The following is a 25,707-nucleotide window of genomic DNA, read 5'->3' on the forward strand; positions in this document are numbered from 1 at the left end:
GGATAACTTCACTCAATATCATTCGCCCCATCCTTGAAATGTTCCCACAACCTATGGACTCACTTTCAAGGACTCTTCATCTCGATATTTATTGCTTATTCATTTATATCATTGTTTCTTATTTTTGCATTTGCTTCTGCACTCTGGTTGAACACCCTAGTCGGTGGTCTTTCTTTGACTCTGTTACAGTTACTATTCTATAGATTTGTTGAATATACCCACAAGAATGTGAATCTCAAGGTTGTATATGGTGACATACGTGTACTTTGGTAATAAAATTTGCTTTGAACTTTAATTGGAAGCAGCTTGTGTAAAGTGGTTGTCACATGGAGAATTCTTGCTTTTTCCCTTAGGTTTAGCCAACCTTGATTGCTGCATAATTGGGGGCAAGATATACATAATAGCTGTACTTTTCTGGGTAATTGCACATGCAGCAGATTGTTGTGTCTAAGTGTTTAGTAATTAAAGACTGCATAACATTGGAATTGATCGGCAGTCTGCTGGAGCTAAACATTTTATCAAAGGATTACTTCAGTTTGTTTTGGGTGACAAGCTATTTGTCAATTTCTGAGCCAACATTTGTGTGCACACACACTTATTAGCTAGATTAACACACACAAAATGCTGGAGGAACTCAGCAAGTCAAGCAGCATCCATGCAGGGGAATAAACAGCCAACATTTAGGGATGAGACCTTTCATCAGGACTGAAAAGGAAGGGGGCAGAAGCCAGAATAAGAAGGTGGGGGGGGGGTAGTAAGAAGTTGGGAGGTGATAAGTGGAAGAGGTAAAGGACTAAAGAAGGAGGAATCTAATGGGAGAAGATAACGGTCCATGGGAGGAAGGGAACGAGGATGGGCAACAGGTGGAGGTGAGCATGTGATGAGAAGAGAAGGAATGACCATAAGACCATGAGACATAGGAGCAGAATTAGGCCATTCAGCCCGTTGGGTCTGTTCTGCCATTTCATCATGACTGATCCATTTTCCCTCTCAACCCCATTCTCCTCATAACCTTTCATGCCATGACTATATTTTTAAAAATTGGGCAGAATTGTGATCTTATTGTCTTCCACACTCAAAAATGTCCCCTCGCAGGTGGGAAGGGGGCCAGAATGGGGAATGGAAAAAGAAAGAAAGGGGAAGAGTTGGAAATTACTGGGAGTTAGAGAAATCAATGTCCAATGTTTTGTCCTCCAAACTTCCCTTGTAGAAGTTTATTATTTGATCAGCATAACCGAGGATACTTGATGTTAACTCCGCAAGTGCCAATGAGAAATCTCTCCTTGTCATCAGCTAATCTCATCAAGAGAATTTCCTCAGCAACTCACTAATGAGTTAATAAATGCTGATATTCATCAACTACATTTGATCTTTTATTTCCGGCTTCTTGTTCAGTTTTACTTTTTAACTTCATTATGCCAGAGATTTGGAAGACAGTATATTATTTCGAATGTGTAGGTTGGGAAGCGCTGAGTTGTAAGCAGACTTGGATATACGTGCAATACCAGTCACTGAAAACAAACATACAGATGCAGCAAGCAATTAAGGGAAGGCAAGGTATAATACACAGTTGGAGGACTTGTGCACAGAACCAAGTTTTCATGAACAGGCAATACTGGAAATACTCAGCAGCTCAGGCAACATCTGTGGAAAGAGAAACGGATTTAAGATTTCAGTCCTGAGTCCCTTCGTCAGAACTGGGAGAAAAATGGTTAGTTTTCCAAGCAGAGAATAGATGGAAGGGCTGGACAGAACAAATGAAATGTAGTTAGGCAACTTGTTGGCATAGATGTTGGGCTGAAGGGCTTGTTTTTTGACCTGTTGTACTGTAGCTCTATGATTCTGTCTCTGATAGAGTGAGCCCAACTGCGTTAACATGGCAGTTAGAATCAGATTTTGCTGCCTTTTTTTCTATTTACTGTCAACTAATAGCAAGGATGTTTGATATACCCCATCAGGCTAGACAATACTAACAGAGAAGAAAAACTGAGCAAAATCAGATGGATGAAAAGTAGAAACAGCTAATTCTAATGCAAGTAGAAAGAAAGCAAATTAACTAAAGTCAGAGAATTCAGTACTAAGGCTATAACGTGTGCTCAGCCAGAAGATAAGTTGTTGCTTAAGCTTTTATTGGTCCCCATTGTAACAATGCAGAAGGCTGCAGGTAGGTCATATTGGGAGTGGGTAGGAGAATTAGAGTGACAGAAAACTGGAAGCTAAGGGTCACCCTGTGCACTGAACACAGACGTTCCACAAAGTGATCACCCAATCTGTGCTTGTTTTCTCCGATCCACATTGTAAACACCAAGCCCAGAGCAGTTGATTGGAAGAAGTATAAGGGAATCACTGCTTTGACGGGAAGGACTTGATCCTTGAGTGGTAGGAAGGGAAAAGGTGCAAGAGTAACTGTTGACTTCCTTGCAGTTGCATGAGAAAGCAGAGGTGAAGCTAAAATGTTACCAGTCTGTTTGGCTCATTGCCTGAGCTGGGTAACTGATAAACTTCAGAGAATATATTAACATTATGGTGTTTCAGCTGAGTGTTCGGCCTTTTTCACTTTCAATGATGATGATGGAGTCTTGTTTCTGGCACTTGGAATAGAGGATCACTTGGATGAAGTGCAATGGAAAATCAGGCTGAAGTGATTGCATGTTGATAATGAGACCACCTTGATAATTTCTTCCATTTAAACTGATGAGTAGAAAATCACTTTATTAGGACAGTGCAGTTCTTCCTGTCTGAACATATTATTGGCTTATCGATTTTGCCTCAGCAATAATAAGGGAAATCTACCCACAGTGCACTTGATGTGTGATGATATCATTAGCAAGGAAGGATTATAGGCTGCTATATACTCACCGTAGATTTTGTAAGCAAGGTTTTGCAGGGACTAATAAGTCAATGTATATTTTAACTTTTCCAAATATGATGCTGTTAGTGATTAAGTAAAAATTGGATTAATTATGTGAAATTATTTGGTTTATCCTGTTTTTTTTGTGATATCACTCTGGAGGAATATTGTATCATTTCTTAATGCATGCATTTCTAAATGACAATAAACGAGGACTGAGTGTTCTCATAATCTAAAAAAAACTTTTAAAAATTAATAAATATTTTATTAAGTATAGTGTTTAAACTCTGTAGAAAAATCTGTAAGTCTCTGTACCATTCCAGTAGTTTTATTTTCCACTGGAGGGAAAATCCTGATATCAGGCTCCCTGAGATCATATACAATCTGGAAGTAGCAACACTAACATAATAACCACTACCAGCATTAATCCTGCAATTAACAGCATTGCTGCAGCCAAAACACTTATTAACACCTTACCACTGTCAGCAGTGATAATACCACTCATCACCTCAGTTTCTCAATACTACCCTTACCACTTACATCAGCCTGTCATCGATATTCATGCTATGACTAGTATGGTCATCATTATAACCATAATTACTAATCCTAAAGCCAGGAACTCCACAGTCCCCAACAACACCACCATTAATACTACCACCTGCAATAATTTCAGTGTAGCCTCTAATTGGATGACATAGTACTATTTTTTTGGTCATGTACAATCCATTTTTAACTTTACTTGATGCAGATTGTGCTGGAGATTATTTCTGAATGAAATCGCCTCAGGTCTCAAGTTGAACCATGTCCTTTGTGTTCCATTCCCACTTGCCTCTCTGGAAGGAGCAAGAGGAAAAGGAAAGCTGTCAGTTTTTGCTCAGCTTATAGAACTAAATCTCACATCTTGTAGTTGGGAGGATGAAGCAGACATTGGCTGCAGGAGACACAGGTGATTCCTCAATACAGAGAGATCATTTTAATAAGGAGACTTCAGAATAAATACCTTGAGGCAAAACAAGCGATTGCTACGTATGATGACATTTAACTCAAACATATTTCAGCTCACAGTCCAGATGATAATAAAATACCCTCACCTCCTGCTGTGCCGGTCCACATATACTGAAGATAACAACTGAATGAATGAGTTTGTACTCCTATATATTCAGTGCAGCAACATATTTATATTTCCTGATAAATGGCACCACACTTAGGGAACTTGGGTCTCTTTAGGAAAAAAATCGAGTAAGGCTTTTCATTCAGCAGGTGTGGAAAGTAATGTTCAGATTTCCTTCTGTGACCATGAAACTTCTGTTACCAATGTTTCATGGTTTGGGGATTTGAACTGCCAACGGAAACAATTGAAGACACCTCATTTTGGACTGAATCTTATGGGCCTGGTGTGCATCATGGTCCAACAAATGCACAGGACCTTCCTCATGCTTGCATCTCAGTGGGGAAAAATGCATATGCCTTTATGTGAAAATGAGAACTGTTTCCCTTTTCCTACAGCCTGTAAACTCCATGGTAGTCAAAATATATGTTGCTGCTACGTGGTTGCCATGGAGACTGCAGGCTTAAAGACAAGTCATTTTTCTAAACATCTCATACCAAGCTCCAATGGTTTACCTGGCAGGACACTGAAAACCTGTACCAACCAACTGGTTGAAGTGTTCAAGGGCATCTTCAATCTCTCACTGCTGTAGGCGGAAGTTCCTACCTGCTTCAAAAGGGCACCAATCAGGAGATCTGCCCAAACAACTCACATAGACTGTGATGAAGTACTTTGAGAGACTGGTCATGGCCTAAACAAGGATCTGGACCTGCTGCAGTACAGTAGGTCTACAGCGGATGCAATCTTAATCTTGGACAACTTGGACAATAGTGAGACTTTCATCAAGCTGCTGTTTATTGATTACAGCTCAGCATTCAACACCATCATCCTCTCAGTACTAATCAACAAGCTCCAAACCTGACCCTCTGTACCTCTCTCTGCAAATGGATCCTTGACTTCCCCATTGGGAGACCACAGTCAGTGTGGAAGTAACATCTCCTCCTCGCTGACAACCAAGACAGGCACACATCAATGATGTGGTCTTAGCCCGCTGTTCTACTGTCTCTGCATTCATGACTGTGTGGCTAGGCACAGCTCAAATGTCACCTGCAGATACGCTGATAACACAACTATTATTGGCGGAATCTCAGATGGTGACGAGGAGGCATGAAGGAGTGAGATAGATCAGGTGGTTGAGTGACGCTGCAACAACAACCTTGCACTCGACATCACAGAGGCCAAGGAATTGATTATGAGCTTCAGGAAGGGGAAGTTGGAAGAACACACGCCAGTCGTTATTGAGGGGTCATCATGGAAAGGGTGAGCAGCTTCAAGTTCCTGGTGTCAACATCTTTGAAGATCTAGTCTAAGCCCAATATTTTTATGCAATTTTGAAGGAGGCATACTTGAGGCTATATTTCTTTAGGAGTTTGAAAAGAATTGACATGTCACCAAAAACTCTAGCAAATCCCTACAGGTGTGCTGTGGAGAGCATTCTAACTGATTACACTACCGTCTGGTATGGAGACACCAATGCTCAGGATCAGAAAAGCTGCAGAGAGTTGTAAACTCAACCAGCTCCATTATGGGCATAAGCCTCACCATCTTCGAGGCGATGTCTCAAGAAGGTGGTGTATATCATCAAGGACACTCACCACCCAGGACATGCCCCCTTTTCATTACTGCTATCAGGGAGGAGGTACAAGAGGCTAAAGGCACACACTCAGTGTTTTAGAAACATCTTCTTCCCCTCTGACATCTGATTTCTGAATGGTCCACAAACCCATGAATGCTCCTTCATTATTTTGCTCTCGTTTTGCACTATCTGTTTATTTTTAAATTTCATTTTGTAACTTTAAGTACTGTATTTATGTACTGTATTGCTGCTGTAAAACAACAGATTTCATGAAATCAAAGATAATAAACCCGATTTTGATTCTGATTCCCTGCACTGAATTTAGGACTCATGCAGATCCAGTTTTAGTACTTGTTTCTGTAAATGAACCTCCCAATGCCAGGTCAAAAAGGATTTTAGGCCATTTCTTGATTTGTTTTTGCAGAACACCTAATTTGGTGTAGGTGCAAAATGGAGCTACAAAATGGGTGAAGTTCATTTTGTAGGCATATCCCCTGCATTATGTCAATGTAAAAACTTCCACAAACACCATCAACTACCTCCACTTAACACAATCATCGAAGCCACTAACAAATAACATTACTATTACAAATGATATCACTATCATTACCATTAATCCTTCTATCAAAATCCAGATAACCATTGTCCATACGGACAGAAATTTTTCTTTCCCTATTTAAAAAAAATGAATAAAACAGATAATTGTGGCAGAATTTGCTATTAAGTACATTTTAAAAATTCTATAGTAACAAGAAAGTGCCTCTCATTTTACAATATGACAACTACATAGAAGGTATAATTCTTTGAGATTTTCCCCAAAAGCCTGTCAACTTAAACAATTTGATTCTACCAGAACATGACAGCCTGTCTTGTCTAGAACTACATAGACCATTGATTACTAATAAAATCTATTCAACATTCAGCATCATTCCTCATTTTACTCTGATTGCAATGGCTTGGACCTGAAAACTACTGCCAAGATCTTGTCATTGAAAATATGTTTCATTTTTGTCATTTGAATGTAGAGACTAAACAAGTAACTACTTGGCCTTGGTAATCTGCTAACTTGGAGGACAATAGGAGTTGTTGGATGTGGTGCCATAAAATATGGAATTTGTGTATAAAACAAAATTTTTTTGAGTGTAATAAAAATTAATATTTTTGGTCTCATTGCAATAAACATCTGTAATGCCTAAGATAATCAGTTGCTACTGAATCATCATTGCAGTTTTCCTTTATACAAGTCCAGAACTGGAGCCAAATTAGGGAAAGAAAGGGCTGGTGATCAGAAACATAAACAAGGCTGGTGAAGTTGATGTTCAAACATTGGTTGCCTAATCTTAGCAGTTAAGTTTCACATCTTTTCGGGGGTGAGAATGGGATTTAGACTTTGATCATAGCATTTGCAGAATTGAGGAGGTTGAGAGGCTGAGGGACATAAAAATCAGGAGTTGAGTGTTAGGTCACCAGGGAGTTTGTAGATTTAGGGAATTTGATGGGCCAGCACCTATTGTCATTGGTAATTGTAGTTTTGGCCTGGGATGACTGGGTGGTTAGGTCCAGGGACAATTGTGGTCAGGGCATTTGTTGATCATTTGGGGGCTTGTAGTGGGTGGTTAGGAGGTTAGCTGGGCAAATCTGATGTGCACCTAGGCCAAAAGGATAAAAGGTAAATGATGGGACACACCCTCGTGATCACAGTACAGAGCTGTGGTAAGTAAAATTTGTGGGCCTTGGAGTAAGGCACTCCCTGGACAATATAGTCCAATTTTCCCAGTAATGCTCCTAAAGAGGAGTTGGATGATTATTGAGACCACTGATGGAAGTTACATCACATGTTCAAGAGCAACTCTTGCAGATGATTGCTCACTCAAATATCCAAAGTCCCATGAAATGATCTGAAAATGGTCATTATTATGTTTCACTTCCAGAATAGTGCATTTTCAGTCATGTGGCATGTCTCCCTACCTTCATTGCCCCACTCCTTAAATTAACAAAACATCACTTAAATGCTGTTTCCTGTCTGAATGTGTGCGGAGAGGTTCCTGTAGAGAGATTGTCTGCCATTTACCTGCCAGGTGGACAGCAATGCAGTTGACAGAAGGTTTTGATACCGCTACAATACTGGATCCTGTAAAATTAGATCTAAATCAAGAGCATCAGGAATAGGTTGGCTGGCTGCAAGGCAAACCAATTGCAGATGAAGTTCTTTACTGCACCCTTTGTAGTTGTTGTAATTTATCTGTTTCAATATACTGAGTACCTTGAACCCAACTTTAAACACATGTAAAGAGATGGCTCGGTGAAATGATTCAGCATGTATATATAAAATGAATTCATTTTGAATCTCAATGTGTCAGTCAAAGGCCAACATTTAATTTTCTAAAATCAGAATAGTACTTCAATCAATTACAGTGCTCTTTGGCATTTTCTGTTGCAAAGTATTGTTGAGGGTATATATGGTGTGAAATCTGTATAATCTCTAATAACTAATGATGTGGACTGGTATGTGAATTTTATCTAGGTTCCATCTTGTTGCATAGGAAACTAATACTGTATACTCTTTACTGACTATATTGTGTTAATGGAGGTGTTCACTTACCTGTTATTATGCTGAATAATGTAAGAAATAGCTGTACTTTTAGGCTGTAGCAGTGAGACTATTATATGTTAAGCTAGTGCAAGGTTCAGTTTCAGTTTAAGTTCAGTGCTTAATTAAAGTTAGTTTCTTATTTCCTAGTTTAGTTAAGTATTTAATTTATGTTTTGTCTTTTCACTGAGTGACCTCACTACTTTATTCTGAAGATCCCTGCACTATGAAAAGTAAACTTTCTGAGATCGTTCTTTTCTGTACATTGGCATAGATTCTCAATAGCTACAGGGTTATACTAAGCCATAATATCATTTATAGTAATTAGTACAAAATCCAGAAATAAGAATTCCCTCCACCATAGCTCTGTGTGTAGTCCTAGATTATGAACTCAGCCTCTCCCCTTTTCCTGGCTTTCAAGAACCTGTAGCAACCCCAAGCAGCAGCTCTCTAAACTCAGACAAATTTTTATTTAAGAAAAGAAAGTGACTTGTGATGATAGTCTGCATTTTATTCAAACAGATATATTATAATTAAAAAGCAAATATTTTCAAATGTTAGTGCAGTTCATAAAATATCTAAGAAATATGACCCAGATGGAAGTCATTTGGCTGAATGCATCTGGGCTGGTTGAAAATCTCTGCCTTCCAGCTTTAGGTCCATAGCCCTACAGATCATACATGTACATTTTAAATGTAATAAGGGTTTCTGTCTCAATCGTTTTTCAAGGCAGAGAATTACAGAGTCCTTTCACACTCAGAGATAAAAAAAATTCTTATCTTTCATTTCCATCATTCCAATCATGACTTACCTTTTCTATCAATGTCACTTTCCCACATAAACCCCATATCACTTAATGTCCTTAATATCTGAAAAACTATCATGTTCTTTCTTAAATATAGCCAGCAACTCAGCCTCCATACCCTTTTTGATAGAGAATTCTAAAACAACCCCTGGGATATAATGTACTTGGTCCTCTTGTTTATATCTTTGATATAGTTGAGGAATAGCTGTGGCCCTAGCACCCCACTATGACTAGCCTCAGAATTTTGAAATAGCACATTTATTCCTACTCTCTGTTTTCTGTCTCATTTTACAGTATATTGCTTGAATACCATATTCCCTTATCTTGTTTAATAATCTCTCACATGGCCTCTTATGGAAAGCTTCCCCTTAGCAACTGGTTCACCCTAATGAGCCAGACAAAGCCTCAGATTGGCAAGTGTGATCTCCCCTTCATAAATCCACACCACCTCTGTTCAGTGTTTTCCTCATTTACAAGTGTGCTGTTACCACATCCCAAATAAAGACTCCATGTGCCCTTACTGCTGTTGTCAGGCTAATTGGCCTACAGTCCCCTGATTTCTCTCACCATATCTTTCTTAAATAATGGGTTACATTTGCTATCTTTCAGACTTAGACTTTTAAAGCTAGGATTCCCTTCGACAGATGACGGTTCCCTTTAAAAAGTCCAGGATTCCATTTAAACAGGCCAGAGTTCTCTCTATAGGCCATGGCAAAGGAAACTGACACCTGTCAGAGGGAGCTTTGGCCTATCAGAAGGAGCCCTGGTCTTTTTAAATGGATTATTGGCCTATTAGAAGGAATGGTGGTCTTTTCAGAGGGATCCCTGCCTGTACCTGTTCAGGCATTGTATTTGTTTCTGCTGGAGATGCTCACATGGTACTGTGGAGTAGGGAGTTGCAGGATTTTGACACACTGATAATGAGGAACTTGTAATATATTTCTTAACCAAGGTCCTGTAAGATGGAGGGAACCCACAAATTGGGTAAAGAGGTTGGGATTGGGATGTAGGTCAGAGAAGCCTAGATGCGTAGCTGTAATGCATTTTATACTTGCACTCTGCAGCTACTGTGCATTGGTGGTGGAGAAGATGGGTGTTAAGGTACTTCATGGGTTCAGCTGCTTAATTTTGGATGGCATTGAAGACCTTGGGAATTTTCGTACTGCAATAGAAAGTATCTAACATGTTCCTGACACGCGCCTTGTAGGTGGTAGAAGGACATTGGGCATCAATTTCTGAGTCACTCATTGATGGATATGCATCCTCAGACTTGATCTTGTAGACATGGTATTTATGATTGTTCTAATTGAGTTCTAGCTAATACCAATCTTTAGAATGTTGACACGGGGACTTTGCAGTAGTAATGCCATTGTATGTCGTGGGTTTGTGGTTAGGCACTGTTGTTGGTGATGGTCATTGACTGGTAGTTGTGTGGCATGAATATTACTCCCCACTTAGTATAAGTCCATGCCTGATGCTACATGCTGGCCAGAATTGCTTTATTGGCCAAGGAGCTGTGAATGGAATCAAAGACTGTTCATTGATGATTGCACTATGAATCAATCAATAAATTACCAATTACTTCTAACCTTGGATGGAAGGAAAGTTATCAATGAAGCAGTTGAGGGAGTTTGGGTTACCTTGTAGAAACCCTGTTCAAAGTTTTGAAATGAATATGATTGATCTCCAACACTTCCATTGTCAAGGGCAGAAATACCCTTACCTCTAGAATATAGGTGTCTGGCCCACATTTGAACCAGGTTGTGAAGAGGTCTGGAGCCAAGTAATCCTAAAGAGACACTGGTGAGTAAGTCAGCTAGTGAGTTAGTGTTGTTTGATGGCACCAGTGTACAAATTGTCAGTTGAATTTTTCAGCATCACAACAGAGGCTACACTCCAAAAGATAGCTCATTATATGTAAAATGCTTTGAAGCATTCCAAAGTTATGTAAAACATTAAATAAATGCAAGTCTTTCTTTGTAATCAGATTTTGTTTACGTGCAAACATTGATTTAAGTCTGCATATTTATTTTCAATCCATTGCCTAGTCAGAATGTATTACACTGAGCTCCCCATTACAATTACATACACGTTCCTATTTCTCTCATATGGAGAAATCCTCTGTTCAGATTAAGTAGATTGGAACTATGCTCTTCTGGCATTTTGCTTTTAAGTTCAGCTGAGATTGTGCTCAAAAGTAGAAAATGGCTTCAGAATGACTTAGCAACTTTGATTTGACTGGAACAGCCAAACCAAGATCTTCTGAAGAGCAGATAATGTGAGGGATCCATTCTGCACATTATAGTGTTCTCCAATTACGAGCAAAGTCTCAAAGATCACAAACTCATTTACACGCTGGTTCAGGTTATTCCAGAAGAGAATCATGATTTCCTAGTCTGCATTAACCCCCTGCCCACTACTTTAACAAAAGTTCATTCTTGGGAGTCCTGCACCAATATTATCCCTCAGGCAAGGGTTCCGTCATTTTGTCATGTTATTGGACCTTGTGCACATGTCTGCCGTGGGGTTCCTTCATCACTACTGTAACTACATTTCTTAGGAACAGCCTACAGTTGTGAAATACCTGATATTAATGATATTAACCCTAACCTCTTAATTACTTGTTGAGATAGCACTTTGGCAGGCTGGATTAGTCTGAGTAACTCAATGTGAACTCTTATCTGTGATCAAGAAGACCCCAAGGGCAGTAGTGCATAGGCAGAGAATTAACGGATCCCATCTGGGCCTTGCTAGTGAATGGGAGGGGCAGGACAGTTCACGGCTCTGACTGACAGACTGCATTCTCTGCTGGAAGGAGGTTGTGACTGCCAGCAGAGGGCAGGAGTAGGTGTGGGTAAGATGCCTTTTGTGAACTCAGCAGTGTGACATGGTCATATCTAAATAGAGGTGCTGGAGGGTATCCAAAGTCCTGTGTGTAGTAGATTGTTCCCCCAGCCCTGCCACCCTCCCCAACATTGCACGTGAGGTTTTTGACAAGTCTCCCAGTGCTTTGCACATCAAAAATTTCACAGTGCATCATCATTAATGTCCTCCCTAAGCCCATCTTGCTTTAAATTTGGGACCTCTGCAGCAAACATTTTAGTTCCTATCCTCCCACAAGTAGGTCCCTACGTAATCCTGGCTGCAAGCCACTTGCATTATCAGTTGCAGATCCGTGCTCTTAAACTAGTCTCTGCAAAATGTCACGGTCTGAACCGTTGACTGGTAATATTAAATTAAGCGGCTCTGTGTTTTCCTCCTCAATAATTGGCTTTTGCAGCCACTAATTCCTGACTGCCTGAAAGAAGAAAAGCACAAGGGTATGGTGGTGGTGTAGGAAGAGTGGGTAAGCAATAGGTGCATGATTGCACCATCCTTGGCTTTTCAGATCAGAAGCATTATTGAAATGAGAGGTAGGAAGAACATGGGTAGTGGGATTAGGGACAGCAATCCCTTTTCCTTCATTGGCTTCAAAGTTGCTGCTAGTTTGCAGGTTTATCTTGGGCACAGTGATGATACTGATCTTTTACTTGTTCATGGCAGCATTAAAAAACCTGGTAGACCACTATGTCCTGTTGCAAGGATTACCTCTTAGTAGCAAGGTTCAGTTAGGCACAGTGAAAGCCCATACTGGCAAGTACCTTTATTATCTCAGTTCATAAGCATGTGAACTAACACCTATGTGCACACCTACTAGCTGTCCCCGACCTCCCCATGAACAGTCAAAGAATATGTTATGCTTTGTAACTCTGAAACATAAAAAACTAGTTGTAGGGAAAACAAAGGGCAGGGAGGTAAACGTGTGTACTTCATTTTTACTTCAGTGAGGCACGCACATATGACGTATGCCATTTACGTACTTTTACATATAACGTGCAATGCATTACGTAAACAACAGAGATTGCTTATTCGTACAATATATTTTTACAATATTACTCACAAATAGTACTGAAATATTAAATACACAACAGAATAGAAAAGATAATACCCAGGAAAAGTCTACGCCTGCCTGGTATTCCTCATGGTACCAATGTGATCTCCACGTGTCCGATGTGGGGCCCTCCACATCCGTGATGGTTGGTCTCCAAAGAGTTGTCACTGTCTGAGTTCCCAAAATCCTCTACGTCTATATTTTTTTTCTTATCAGCTCAATCCATGATGTTTCAATTTCATTGGCTGGAGGTCATTTGACTGGCCTATGTTAGATTCCCATTTGATCTAGCCCAGGGCTGCAAGCAGTATTGTTTTATAGCCTTTGCCTTCAACTCTGTGCCTTAGGTGACTTCTTTTGTTCTATTCAACTCTGACTGCTTCAAACCAGTCAAACCAGGTCACCCAGATACTGGGCTCAGATGACAAGATTACTTCTGCATACCTGTCAATTTACACAATAAGCAGCTTCTTATCTGAGAGTGGTCTCAGGTTTAGCAGATATTAAGCAGAAACTCCTTGTGTCATGTTCAATTACTCTGATTAAATTATCCCAGAGCAAGAATCATATCATCAAACAGTTCACAAAATGGTGACTGCAAGGACAGTCTCACAAAATGTCTGCCTACATCCCTGTTCACTGATTGTCATACTTTCTAGCCAACAGTCCTGTTGGAACACAACAGTCTATCTGTAACTTCCATCGCCATATTAAGCTGTAATCCATTTCTGCTATTAAGATGTACAGACTATTTTAGCAGCTATGCTACCCTGAACTGATGCCAGCTGCTCAGGAACTTGAGAGCCCAGCTAACTGAACAAGGCAAATGACAATGCAGTTAGCAATGACTGGGCACTGAAATCCAAGGTAAATGCCAAAATTGCTTGAAAATACAAGACAATTCCTTCATTATCACCGGGACTCAGAATTGGAACTCCCTACCTTACAGTATTGAAGACCACCTTCACCAAAAGTACTGCAATAATTGAGGAAGGTGGCTTACCAATTTCTTCTCTGAGTTAACAAGAGAAAGGAAGTAGTTGCTGGCCTTGCAGGTGATACCTGCAGCACAAAAAAAAGGAAATAAATAAAATTATAACATGAATTTGAACTATAAGCTGCAGCAGGCCATAACACATCATAGTTAAGGCAACTGTATCCATTTAGGCTCTCATATCATCCAATGAGGAGGCTAGGGGAAAACATGGAAGACAAAATTAAAAAGCAAGTATCATAGATGATGTTTCTGAGGTTAATGATACAGAATATAAACCAGCTCATTGAGGTATCTTTCGCTTGTTTCCCCGCTATGTTAGCTAGCTGTGTCAGTACTTTGATGGTCATGTTGAACTGGACACTGTAATTTATCTCAACCCATCTCTTCTGAACATCGAATGCAAATTCATGTCTACTTTTGATATCAAGAGAACAAAGGCACAAGTAGAACCTAAGTAAGCTGGATAAGAGCAATAGAAATAAAGAGATATAAAGCTACGTGTTCAAGGTTACAGGGGCTGTTGTTGAGCCAGTTGTTCAGAGATATTAATTCTAAGTCTTCATTCTGAATGGCACAGTCATAGGAATTTTATACTCATCTTTTTATACTTTGGTTAGTTAGAGATATGCTTTGTTATGCTAATCATAAAACATGCTTAAGCTAATCTGGTAATGTTACACAAAGCTTCCAGACTTCATTCTCAAACAATGTGTTGCTCGATGTCATTCTTCAGAACATAAGAATGATGGTGATACAGGACTATAATTGTCCTTTGCCTCATGTTAGGCTTTTGATTCTAGCTGCTATTGTTCTTAGACACTGGCATTGCTGACACCAATTGCCTGCTTACAGTTGCTTAGTTTGATTTATACTATATTCACTCAATTCCACATCTCATTAAGACTGTGGTCAAAGAGGTACAAAGAAGCTGAATATCAGGAGCGATGTGAAAGTGACTGTCCTTGAGATTGAGCCAGCATGTGATATATCAAGAAGCCTTGTTAAAACTGCTGGACATCATTCTCCACTACATTGGCCATCTTCAGTGGAATCCTACCAGCAAGCAGTACATCTTTTCTTACCCCGCCCCCAACTCTTCGCTTTCTGCCAGGATCACTCCCTCCATGATTTCCTTGTCCATTTGTTCCCCCCCCCCATTAATCTCTCTCTTGGCACATTTCCCTGCAAGTGACAGAATGGTACACCTGCCCATTCACCTTCTCCCTCACCTTCGCTCCATCTGCCAACCTTATTAATTCCTATCTCCATTCCCATTCTCAGGTTGGAGGAGCAAACTTCAAGATCCATGTAGGTAGCCACCCACCTGTTGACATAAGCATTGATTTCTCCTTCTAGTGATTTTCTTTCCCTCCCCCTTCCTTCTGTTTCTATTCCCCAATCTGACCTCTTACCACTTCTCCTCACCTGCCTATCACCTCCCCCAGTTCCCTTCCATCTACCCTTCCTCACAGAGTCCACTCTCCTCTCCCATTAGATTCCTTCTTCTCCACCCCTTCACCTTTCCCACCCACCTGGCTTAACTTATCACCTTCTACCTAGTCCTCCTTTCCCTCCCCTCCCCTTTTTATTCTGGCATTTTCCACCTTCCTTCCCAGTCCCAAGGAAGAATCTCTGCCCGAACTACCAGCTGTTTGTTCATCTCCATAGATGCTGCCTGACTTGCTGAGTTTCTCCAGCATTTTGTGTGTGTGTTGCTCTGGATACCTGGAAGTTGATTCTTTGAAGTTGCTGGAAGAATTCCTCAAGGGGCTGATCTGTCCTTCCATCTTCAGCTGTGTCATTAGATATTTCCTCATGATAAATTCAGGGGAAGGAATATTTGTTTCAGGTATAGTATTAGTTTCTTTTACTGCTCCTCAGAAGATGAAGCTATCCACCTACAAGATTTGGACAATATTCATACTTGGGTTGATGAGTGGAAGTAACTCTCTCTAAAAAGGCAGTCTAATCACTTTCCCATGACATTAAAATTTATTCCTGTCAATCAAGAGATTCTTTGTGATCAACTGAATAGAGACTTAACCACATAATCTATGTAAGTATTGCAACCATAAAAAATGGTTAAAATCTGAATCTTTTGTAGTCAGTAAATCAGCTGCAGATTATTCAAAGATTTTGCAGTATATACTGTATAAAGCAAAAATCCAAGGATAAGTGTAATTCCACAATACTTACGCAGTTTGGCATCATCCAGGAGAAAGCAGCAGCTGGTGGTACCTGTAAATATTTACTTTTTCTATCGCCAGTACAATATGTCTTCACCTATGTCCCATTTGTATTTTGGACTGCAACCTCAACTGTAACTTGGCTTTTGCGGCTGGAATTCTCAAAGTTGTGGCCTCTATCTCCTCAAAACATCGGGGGGGGGCAGATACATCAAAGCATCACTTCCTGCAGATCCTCCTCTAACTCAGACTGTTCTGGGTTGGACATCTGTCACCGTCACGGATTCTGAATCCTGGAACACATGAAATACCAGCACTAAGGCAGTCACTTCACCAGAGGTTCATGACAGCGGTTCATCACAACGTTCTCAAGGGCATTTGGATAGGGGCGATAATTACAGGCCTTGTCCACACTCACTGAAAACAAAAGCACTTTTATAGTGTTCTCTTTTTGCCAAGGTCTATAAACAATAAGATAATGAACCTGATACCAGTCTCTAGAATTCAAAGTTTAATTGTTATATTCTGAGTTCAGTTATCACAACAGCTATATTACTAATTCCAATGTGACAAAATGAAATCCGTTGTTATATTATGAATTGCACTGTTGTATTATGCATGCACAATAGTGCTCTGAACTTGCCTACAATATTCTGAACACTGCAGTGATTTCACTATTATGAATATGGCTGCCGTGCTATGAATATCACTGTCATACTCTGAATATCGCCAATATGTTCTAACCATTAAAGCTAAACACAGAATATTGCTGCTCTATTTTGAATTCCACTGCTAAGAGCAGAAGTCGGAATCAATGACACAATGCTATGTCCTATATGTTCCTTTACTGTTGAAAACTATCTTGATTTCCTTCTACACTGCGGTTATTAACTGCAGTCTTAACCGGTTTTGCCTGGAAAACAATCGAAGTGGGGAGTCTAGGACCAGAGGGCACAACCTCAGAATAGAGGTAATAAAGGTCTGGTATAAATCCCTGCCAAATAACTAATGGGTCAGTATTACACTGAGGGCTGCATATATTCCAACAATTATGGACATAAATGTTAATAGAGAGAGTAACCCACAAGTGAAATTTCTGCTAGAATATGAATGAGTCTGTGTTCTGCACTGCACTGTGCATTGGAATTATAATCAGACCGCTTTGGAAATTTAGTGAGGCACAGTAGAGCAGCTAGTGGAGCCAAGGTCTCATAGCATCAGGCAGCCAGGTTCAATCTTGACCTCAGAGGCTCTCTGTGTGAAGTTTGCAGGTTCTCCTGTGACTACATTGAGATTCCTCCAGGTGCTCAATATTCTCCTGTGATCTGACATGGACAGTCCATTGCTCTCTGCCTGTGAACTTTCCACAAAAAAGCACTTTATTAATAGGCACCTTTGGGCTATGGGTGTAGCTTACTGGATCTTCAATTGACATTGGGTGTTAAGCAAAATCCTGGACATATCACAGGAAAGGTTAGTAAGCAGACACCTTCTAGAATTGTAATTGGCGAAAATATATAGTTAAAACAGAACTGGCCACTTAGCCAGTGTTTGAAAATGGCACCAGTTCCTTCTGTCTCTCTTCATGGAACCACAGCTTCTATTACAGTCCCAACTTGTTACACACCCTCTCTTTGAAGAGATTCTATGAACAGATTCTAAGGGAGGGTAGATCTGCAGTGTCTATCCCTCCCAAACCAGCATTGAGTTAATGCTGGAATCTGGACACTGGATCTGTAATGGACACGAGAACTGGAAAGTAAACTCCCACAGGATGATTCCTTCCCTGTGTCCATCTTTAAGATTGGATGCTGTGCTCTAGATCTACAATGGCGAGACTGTACGTGGGATCTTTGCAAATGAAGGCAAACTACCAATTGTATAGCCTCTACAATTCTGGATAACTTAGAGATCTGAAATTGGAGGAGATTATATAGCAAAAATTTCATAGTAATGGAAGGATGAAGCCATGGAGGGTATTTAAAACAGTACTGTAGTGGTTAGTGCAGAACAGAAAATCTTCATGAACCAACATAATCAGATAGTGATTTAGAGCAAAGTTTCTTTGCTTTAAGAAATCATTATTCATATATTTAGGAGTGTTAGTTTGCTAAAGTTTTATTGAAGCACACGAAGTTTCCTTATTATATAGAAAAGAACATTTGAACAGATTGTTTTGCCTGCTACAGGTAACTGATCTTAAACAAAAATAATTTCCAAACATGTTCCAGAAACATTTGTTAGTCAGATTCATGCACAAGAGGAAATAACTCTAAAATAAATTATACTCAAAAAGTTTGAAAATATCCATATCAGTGTTCATATGTCTAAAAATAAACTTAATTTCTGGAGTTCCTGGTGGACCCACAAACACACTTAATTGGTGGAAGCACTCAATGTTAGTTAATTTATTAGACGAGAGCAGCACACTCAATTTGCATTTGATGTAGTTTTTGCTAAAAACTCTCTTTGAGATAATTTTGGGTGAATTTTTTTTGAAGTGTAGTTTCAAGTGACATCTTCAAGCCAAATTCTATGTAAGATAATTTTCTAAACAGAGGAGAAGCAATGTGGGGCACAAACAGAGCAGGTGATGGCCAACTTGGCAGGCGATAGCCAACTTGGCAGGCAAGTAGGTAATTTATGAGGTAGTTCATGCCTTCTGAAACTTATGCAAATTTTCTGTGTGCTCCAAACACACAAATGTTCCTTCTCCAATTTGAGAGGTTATGAGCCAGCTATTCCCAGAGGTAGATCAGAACTCATAATCATATAGCAGGTCAGAGATTACTGCTGCCAGTAGGCAATGAGTTTTGTGCCATATCTGAGGTCTAGAGCTTTTAAGAACCCTTTTCTTCAAACAACAAAAATTTGTATTGGCATATTGAATTTGTGTTGAATTTCATTGTGATTATTGTTCTTCACTGAGATTTGTGGTGGTGTATATTTTCCGGAGTCGAGGGATGGACTTTAATTGTTGGAGGCCAATGTGGTGCAGCAGGGGTAGGTTGCCTTGTGGTGTTGAATGAAAAATCCATTCTCTTATATGCATTAATGAAATTGTTAATGTTGATTTGGATCTCAGCCTCTGACGCACATAAACAGGTGTTACCTGATTCTATTGCTCAATTACTGAGGTTTTGGAGTTCCAGCAAGAAATATTGTAAAAAGTGTAGATCAGTAGATCGCAAATGGAAACACCTGCTGTGGTTACAAGATAATAGAAGTAATTTACTAATATAAATGAATAGATAATTATTAACAGGGAATTTATTCAATCTGTACATACCAGTAGTCTGAAATTGATTAGCTTTCAATTACTGTATATGGATCACTACAGCCTTGAATTTAAAAGAAAACAGTGTGCTACAAATTGAAAAATGCTGAAGTACAAAGGTTGAGAAATTAAAGCACTTCAGAATCAGAATCAAGTTTCATATCACCAGCATATTGTCATGAAATTTGTTAACTTTATGGCAGCCGTACAATGCAATATATGATAAATGAAAATAGAGGAAAACAACTCACTTACATTAAGTATATATATATGTCTATTAAATAGTTAAGTTAGAGTAAGTAGTGCAGAAAAAAGTAGTCAGCTAGTGATCATGGATTCAATGTCAATTTAGAAATTGGATGCCAAAGTCATAGAGTCATTGAGAAGTACAGCACAGACGGGAAGAAGCTGTTCCTGAATCACTGAGTGTGTGCCTTCAGGCTTCTGTACCTCCTTCCTGATAGTAGCAATGAGAAGAGGGCATGTCCTGGGTGTTGGAAGTCCTTAATGATCGACACCACCTTCCTAAGGCACCGCTCCTTGAAGATGTCTTGGATACTGCGGAGACTGGTACCCATGATGGAGCTGACTAATCTTATAACTTTTTGCAACTTACTCCAATAATGTGCAGTGCCCCCACCATCACCCCCCCTCCGCCAGATGGTGATGCAGCCAGTCAAGATACTCTCCACAGTACATTTGTAGAAGTTTTTGAATGTTTTAGTTGACAAACCAAATCTCCTCAAACTCCAAATGAAATATAGCCGCTGTCTTGCCTTCTTTATATCTGCTTTAATATGTTGTGTATGTTTGTCTTTGAACAGAGTTGTTGCTGAGCAGATTTGCTTTTAATTGTTTGGTCTGTTGACTTATGCAAAATTATACTCAGAACCTGCCTTACTGCTGGCAGAATCATTTCTACTGCAATTGTATGGGGCTTTCCAGATTTATCAATGAGCAGTGAATGGTTCTATGAAGCGCACAATCCATCTCTTTTTTGTTGTGAAGTGCTGGCAAAAATGTTTTGAAGTGTTTTGTGTTTCTGAAAGTTTTCATGAAGTGACAAAGAATAAGGCAAGTTCTTGTTTGCATTATCAGAGTGTATTCTCTTCAAGTGTTCCTGGACAGTTTTGTTGCCTCATTTACTTTACTTTATTGTCGCCAAACAATTGATACTAGAGCGTACAATCATCACAGCGATATTTGATTCTGTGCTTCGCGCTCCCTGGAGTACAAATCGATAGTAAATATTAAAAATTTAAATTGTAAATCATAAATAGAAAATGGAAAATGGAAAGTAAGTGCAAAAAAACCGAGAGGCGGGTCCGGATATTTGGAGGGTACGGCCCAGAAAATACTTTTCACACAGCAAACAGATTTTCTGCTGTTTGTTGCTTGGTGCTGGTAAAAATACATATTTCAGATACTCCACACTATACTGTCTAAACTTCCGTTTCATTTGGTTTGCTTTTTCCATTTTCATTATGGATTAATGACTACGATCAATCACCGATTGTTTAAGTCCAATCTCAAGCACTATGGTCAACCAAGGGGAAAGTTATGGCATCATCATAGCTCAGGCAATACTTGACTCTCTGTCTGAAGTTACATCGGCAGTATCTTCGTTGGGCCATGGGCTAAAGAAATGCAATCAAGACCATTCGAAAGGGTAGATTCTGAGCTTTAACCCACTGAGCACCATACCCTAATTCACAGGAATTGTGTCACTGCATGATTAGAGTATGGGAATCATACCTGCTAATATATATTTTTTATTGAGATACAGTACCGAATAGGCCCTTCCACACCTACGAGCCATGCTGCCCAACGCCCCAAATTTAACCCTAGCCTAATCATAGGACAATTTACAACGACCAGTTACGTTACCAACTGGTATGTCCTCAGAATGTGGGAGGAAACCAGAGCACCCAGAGGAAACCCACGCGATCACAGGGAGAATGTAAAAAAAATCCTTACTGGCAGCATTAGGAATTAAACCCGTGTCACTAATACTGTAAAGCATTGTGCTAACCACTACACTACCGTGCGTAATTCAATAGTGAATGGCATAATGTCCAGACTTCTCATGATAAGCCAAATACAGAAGTGCCACACTGCTTTTCAACAACTATAATGTGCTTTGAGCAAAGTCTAAGAGAACGGTAGATTAGCAAGAGATGAGATGAGTGTGTGATCATCATAATTAATTATGAGGCACTGAGGATTAACTTTCAAAGTAAATTTTATTCTCAAAAACATATATTTCACCATATACAACCCTGAGATTAATTTTGCTGTGGGCATACTCAGCAAATCTACAGAATAGTAACTATAACAGGATCAGTGAAAGATCAACCAGGGTGCAGAATATGGCAAACTGTGCAAATGCAAATATAAATAAGTAACAATAAATAGTGAGAACATGAGATAATGAGATTTAAAAAATTCCTTAAAAAGTAAGATCATTGGTTTTGGGAACATTTCAATGATGGGGCAAATGAGTGTAGTTGTCCCCTTTTATTCAAGTGGTTAAGGCATTCGTGTAGTGATCTGAAGGTCGCTAGTTCGAGCCTCAGCTGTGGAAGCGTGTTTGTGTCCTTGAGCAAGGCACTTAACCACACATTGCTCTAGTGTCTGTGTGAGGAATGGCGGCCCACACAGACTTCCAATCTGCGCCTTGTAAGGCACGAAAATGCCCGATGCAGGCCTCTCATGGTCTGAGTCGACATTCCCCCCCCCACCTTATACAAGAGCCTGATGGTTGAGGGTAGTAATTGTTCTTGAAGCTGGTGGTGCGAGTCCTGAGGCTTATAATAAGTATCAAATACTTATAATAAGTAATTAATTTAAAAAGTTAATCCTGTAATCTCTCAGCTCTCCCCCCCCCCCCGCTACTGATCCTCTCCAGTGCCCCCTTTATCTTTATCACCCCCTCAGAAACTCTCACTGCCCCCAGGGGGACAATATCACCTACCTTGAAAACACTGCTTTATCACATTATATTTTACATATTTAAATCTTCTCCATTTATAGTTAATGTATTTTTAGAATGGTTATCTTCCTGTAGTTTACTACAATTTTCTGCATTTCTGATAGAATTAATAATCAGTTTTATAGCAAGGCCACCCATTGCTCTATCTACCGGCCCTTTCACTCGCTCGGAACATGTTACACCTTTTCATGTCAGCAGACAGACGCTCCATGTTGTGAGAAGACCAATGCAAAGTGTGCGTCATTGTTTATAAAACTGATCAAACCCATTAGAACACGCTACCATTCCGTGCTATTTTTTATATTTAGCATTAAAACGTGCTACCAACTAAACTTCCTCATGTTCCCAGCCCAAGCAGGGGAGTTCATAGAACCAAATGGCACAAAACAGATAAAATCAGAGTTTCATGACACTTTGAATGAATCCCATGAACCTGCTCTTTTCCCTGCAATGTTTTACTTTACATATATATGTCAAGTCCGGCTGTGAACTGCATTTGACTTTACTGCACTGGTGGAGGGTGTCATTTTGGGCTCAAAGTTAGGGTGATCAAAGAGATGTGCTGCAGCTGAATCCGAATAGGTTTGGACATAGTATTGATAAATATGTTTAATAAATAAGTGATTGGATATCAGCCTAAAGTTCTTCCCTGGGAGGCAACATCATAAATTTCCGTCTGGAATCCTGGTGAATTCTGAGTCACAGGCATACTATGAAGAAACAATATAGAATAAAGATTTTGTCTCATTGGGGAGACAAAACAAGAGCGACACTTGGCCAGAACACTGCAGGATACCTTGTAGGGGCTTGTTGTATCATCCTTTTCTTAATTTAAGGATCTGCAAACCTAATTGATAGTTTGCGATCAAGTGTGTAGACCAAGATAAATGTGCAGCTCTGGGTCTATATTAAATGTATTTAAAGCCTCATGGATATTGGACTCTCAGAACCAGCAGTAGCATAAAAACCTTCAGCTTCATGAGAAGACTATAGCTATATATTTTTTCTGTAAGGAACAGGGAAGGTTAATGAAATATTTAATAGAGTTGCTTAAAATGATGAAAGCTTTTCATGGACTAAATCAGGATAAACTGAATCTAGTGTGTCAGAGTGATCAGGAACCAAAGCATACCAATTTAAGATAAGCTGTAAAAGAACAAAAGGGGAAATGAATGGAATTATTTATTGATGCGATTAAAAATGCTTTGCCTGAAAATATCTAGACAAAGCTGGTTACTTTCAAAATATAGGAGGAGAAACTTGGGTAGTTGTGGTATAAGAGCAGGAAAACAGGACTAATTGGGTTTTCAAACAGAAACCACAGGTGCTATATGCTGAATAAGTGTAGGATTCTAGTTATGAAAGATGCTATACAGGCCAATATGGAGATGCACAAATAAAGGATGATAATGGAGAGGATGTTTGTCACTTTAACTGAGTCAGAGGGCAAGGTGCTTGAGGAGAGGTCACAGATCAATCGTTCAATTGTACAGGTGCTACAGCATTAGAGCCCTGATGTGGCGATGAAGGAATGAAAATAATACACTTTAAAGAGATCATCTCTGGATTGAATATTTATACTCTTAATGCCAAAACACTTTCTTCATTCCATTAAAATTCCACATGAGGCTTATATATGAATTATTTACTTGAAGAGTGCAATACAGTAAAGCCTAAACCTGCATTCTTTCTGCAATGAATCTGTACTGAAGCTGCTTATCAGGAAATAATATTGTGTAAGAGTACCTCTCACTTTTGCTAAAATACTAATCTCACTGTATTTGTAACAAAGGAATCTGCTATCTGAAGACAGGCCTTTCTCATGGTGATTAAGATCCATTAAAGAAAGTCAAATATTTTTTAGAGTATTTAAAAGATTTCTTAAAGGATGAGACACCAGCTGTAGTTTTTGAAGAAAGAGGTTCATTTAGATGTTGTTCTCGGCAAAACAGAGCCTAAAATTTGTTTCAGATATTGTTATATTGAATTCTGCTTTGCAATATAAACTGCATTAGGATTGGACATAGAAAATACAATACATTTGATCAGATGAAGTAATAATTCTCAAGCCCGATTTGCCTACTGAGCCATTAATACATTGAGGTTTAGGGGTTGCAAAAAAAAAAGAGGGAAAATAAAGGCACAAGTGTTGTTTTTAGTTTTGTTCAAGTTGTCAACTGCAGAAATTAACATATTCGCAAAGCCATGTGTGTCCGTAGACCACAGTGGATCATCCACTGGACCATCTTGTACCCTCTCCTGCACCAGTGGGACTTATCTCTATTGATGCCAGAAGCCTTTAATACTGTAAAATGACCATATGCAATCCAGTACTTACAGCCTATTTGGCTGTGGAAGCCATCATAAAGTGGTCCAGTTTAGGGTGTCTCAAAGGTGATGCACCTCCCAGAAGAGATCAGAAGAAAGACCCCTCCCACCCCTGTTCTTCTTTTAAATCATGCATCCGTTATTTTTTTACTTCAAACTGAAAGAGCAGGTGGGACCACATTTCAAGGTAGCACTAAGAGGTAGCACAAGACATAGAAACATAGAAAACTTACAGCACAATACAGGCCCTTTGGCCCACAGAGTTGTGCCGAACGTGTCCCTGCATCCCCTCTTCTTCACTGGAGAGTCAAACGGACTATTTGCATGTTTTTCCAAGTGGGTTTCAAACCTACAATCTACTGACTTGGAAATGGAACGCTACCTATTGAATCACATACTGCTAACAGCATGTCTTAAATTAGCAAACAGACCAGAGATCAAAGTTAGATTCAATCCCCAATTTTGGTGTTCTCCTAATTTAAGGTACTAAGGAATCAGATGTACTGCTTTGAACTATAATGTTGTAATCTGCAAGGCTCTTTGTCTCACTTGTACAAACTGGTTCACAATGAAAGTACTCTGTGGGATTAGTTCTAGCGTATTTATATTCCCATTGATAACAGGGGCACTTTAGTTGTTTCTTTGCTGTGGTGCAAAGGAATAAATTGGTAGTGGAACCTGTGCAAATTGCTGGATAAAGAATTATTTTGGGACAGGTATTGTAAGCTAGTGGTTGAACATTCAATCATCAATGTAAATAAAAATTGCTCCCTTGATGCTAATAGTAGTTTCGGTTACGTTTCTCAAACTTTGTGAAAGCACATGATAAAGACATTATTACTGGGCTATGGCAAGAGGTCATAGACTGTTCAAAAACTTAGCTAGTTGGCAAATTTAATACATAGAAATCTGCAATTCAACGAATCATAATTAAGGAAGCAACATTCAGTCAAAGTGATTTGATGTTTTGCATTTGTTATGCAACAAATTTCTCCCTGTATGTATTGTTTCTGCTAGCCTGCAACCCCATCAAAGTATCAAAATATCACAAGATTATAGAAGGCTA

The 25,707-nt window shown here is 39.4% G+C and overlaps 1 protein-coding gene across 4 annotated transcripts in view; it reads left to right on the plus strand.

Annotated features, from left to right (window-relative positions):
* LOC134348131 (actin remodeling regulator NHS-like) overlaps positions 1–25,707 on the plus strand; it is a 469,821-nt gene that overhangs the window by 340,366 nt on the left and 103,748 nt on the right. The window lies entirely within an intron of this gene.

The sequence above is a fragment of the Mobula hypostoma genome, chromosome 6 (assembly GCF_963921235.1).
Source record: "Mobula hypostoma chromosome 6, sMobHyp1.1, whole genome shotgun sequence".
In the NCBI taxonomy this organism is placed as follows: domain Eukaryota; kingdom Metazoa; phylum Chordata; class Chondrichthyes; order Myliobatiformes; family Myliobatidae; genus Mobula; species Mobula hypostoma.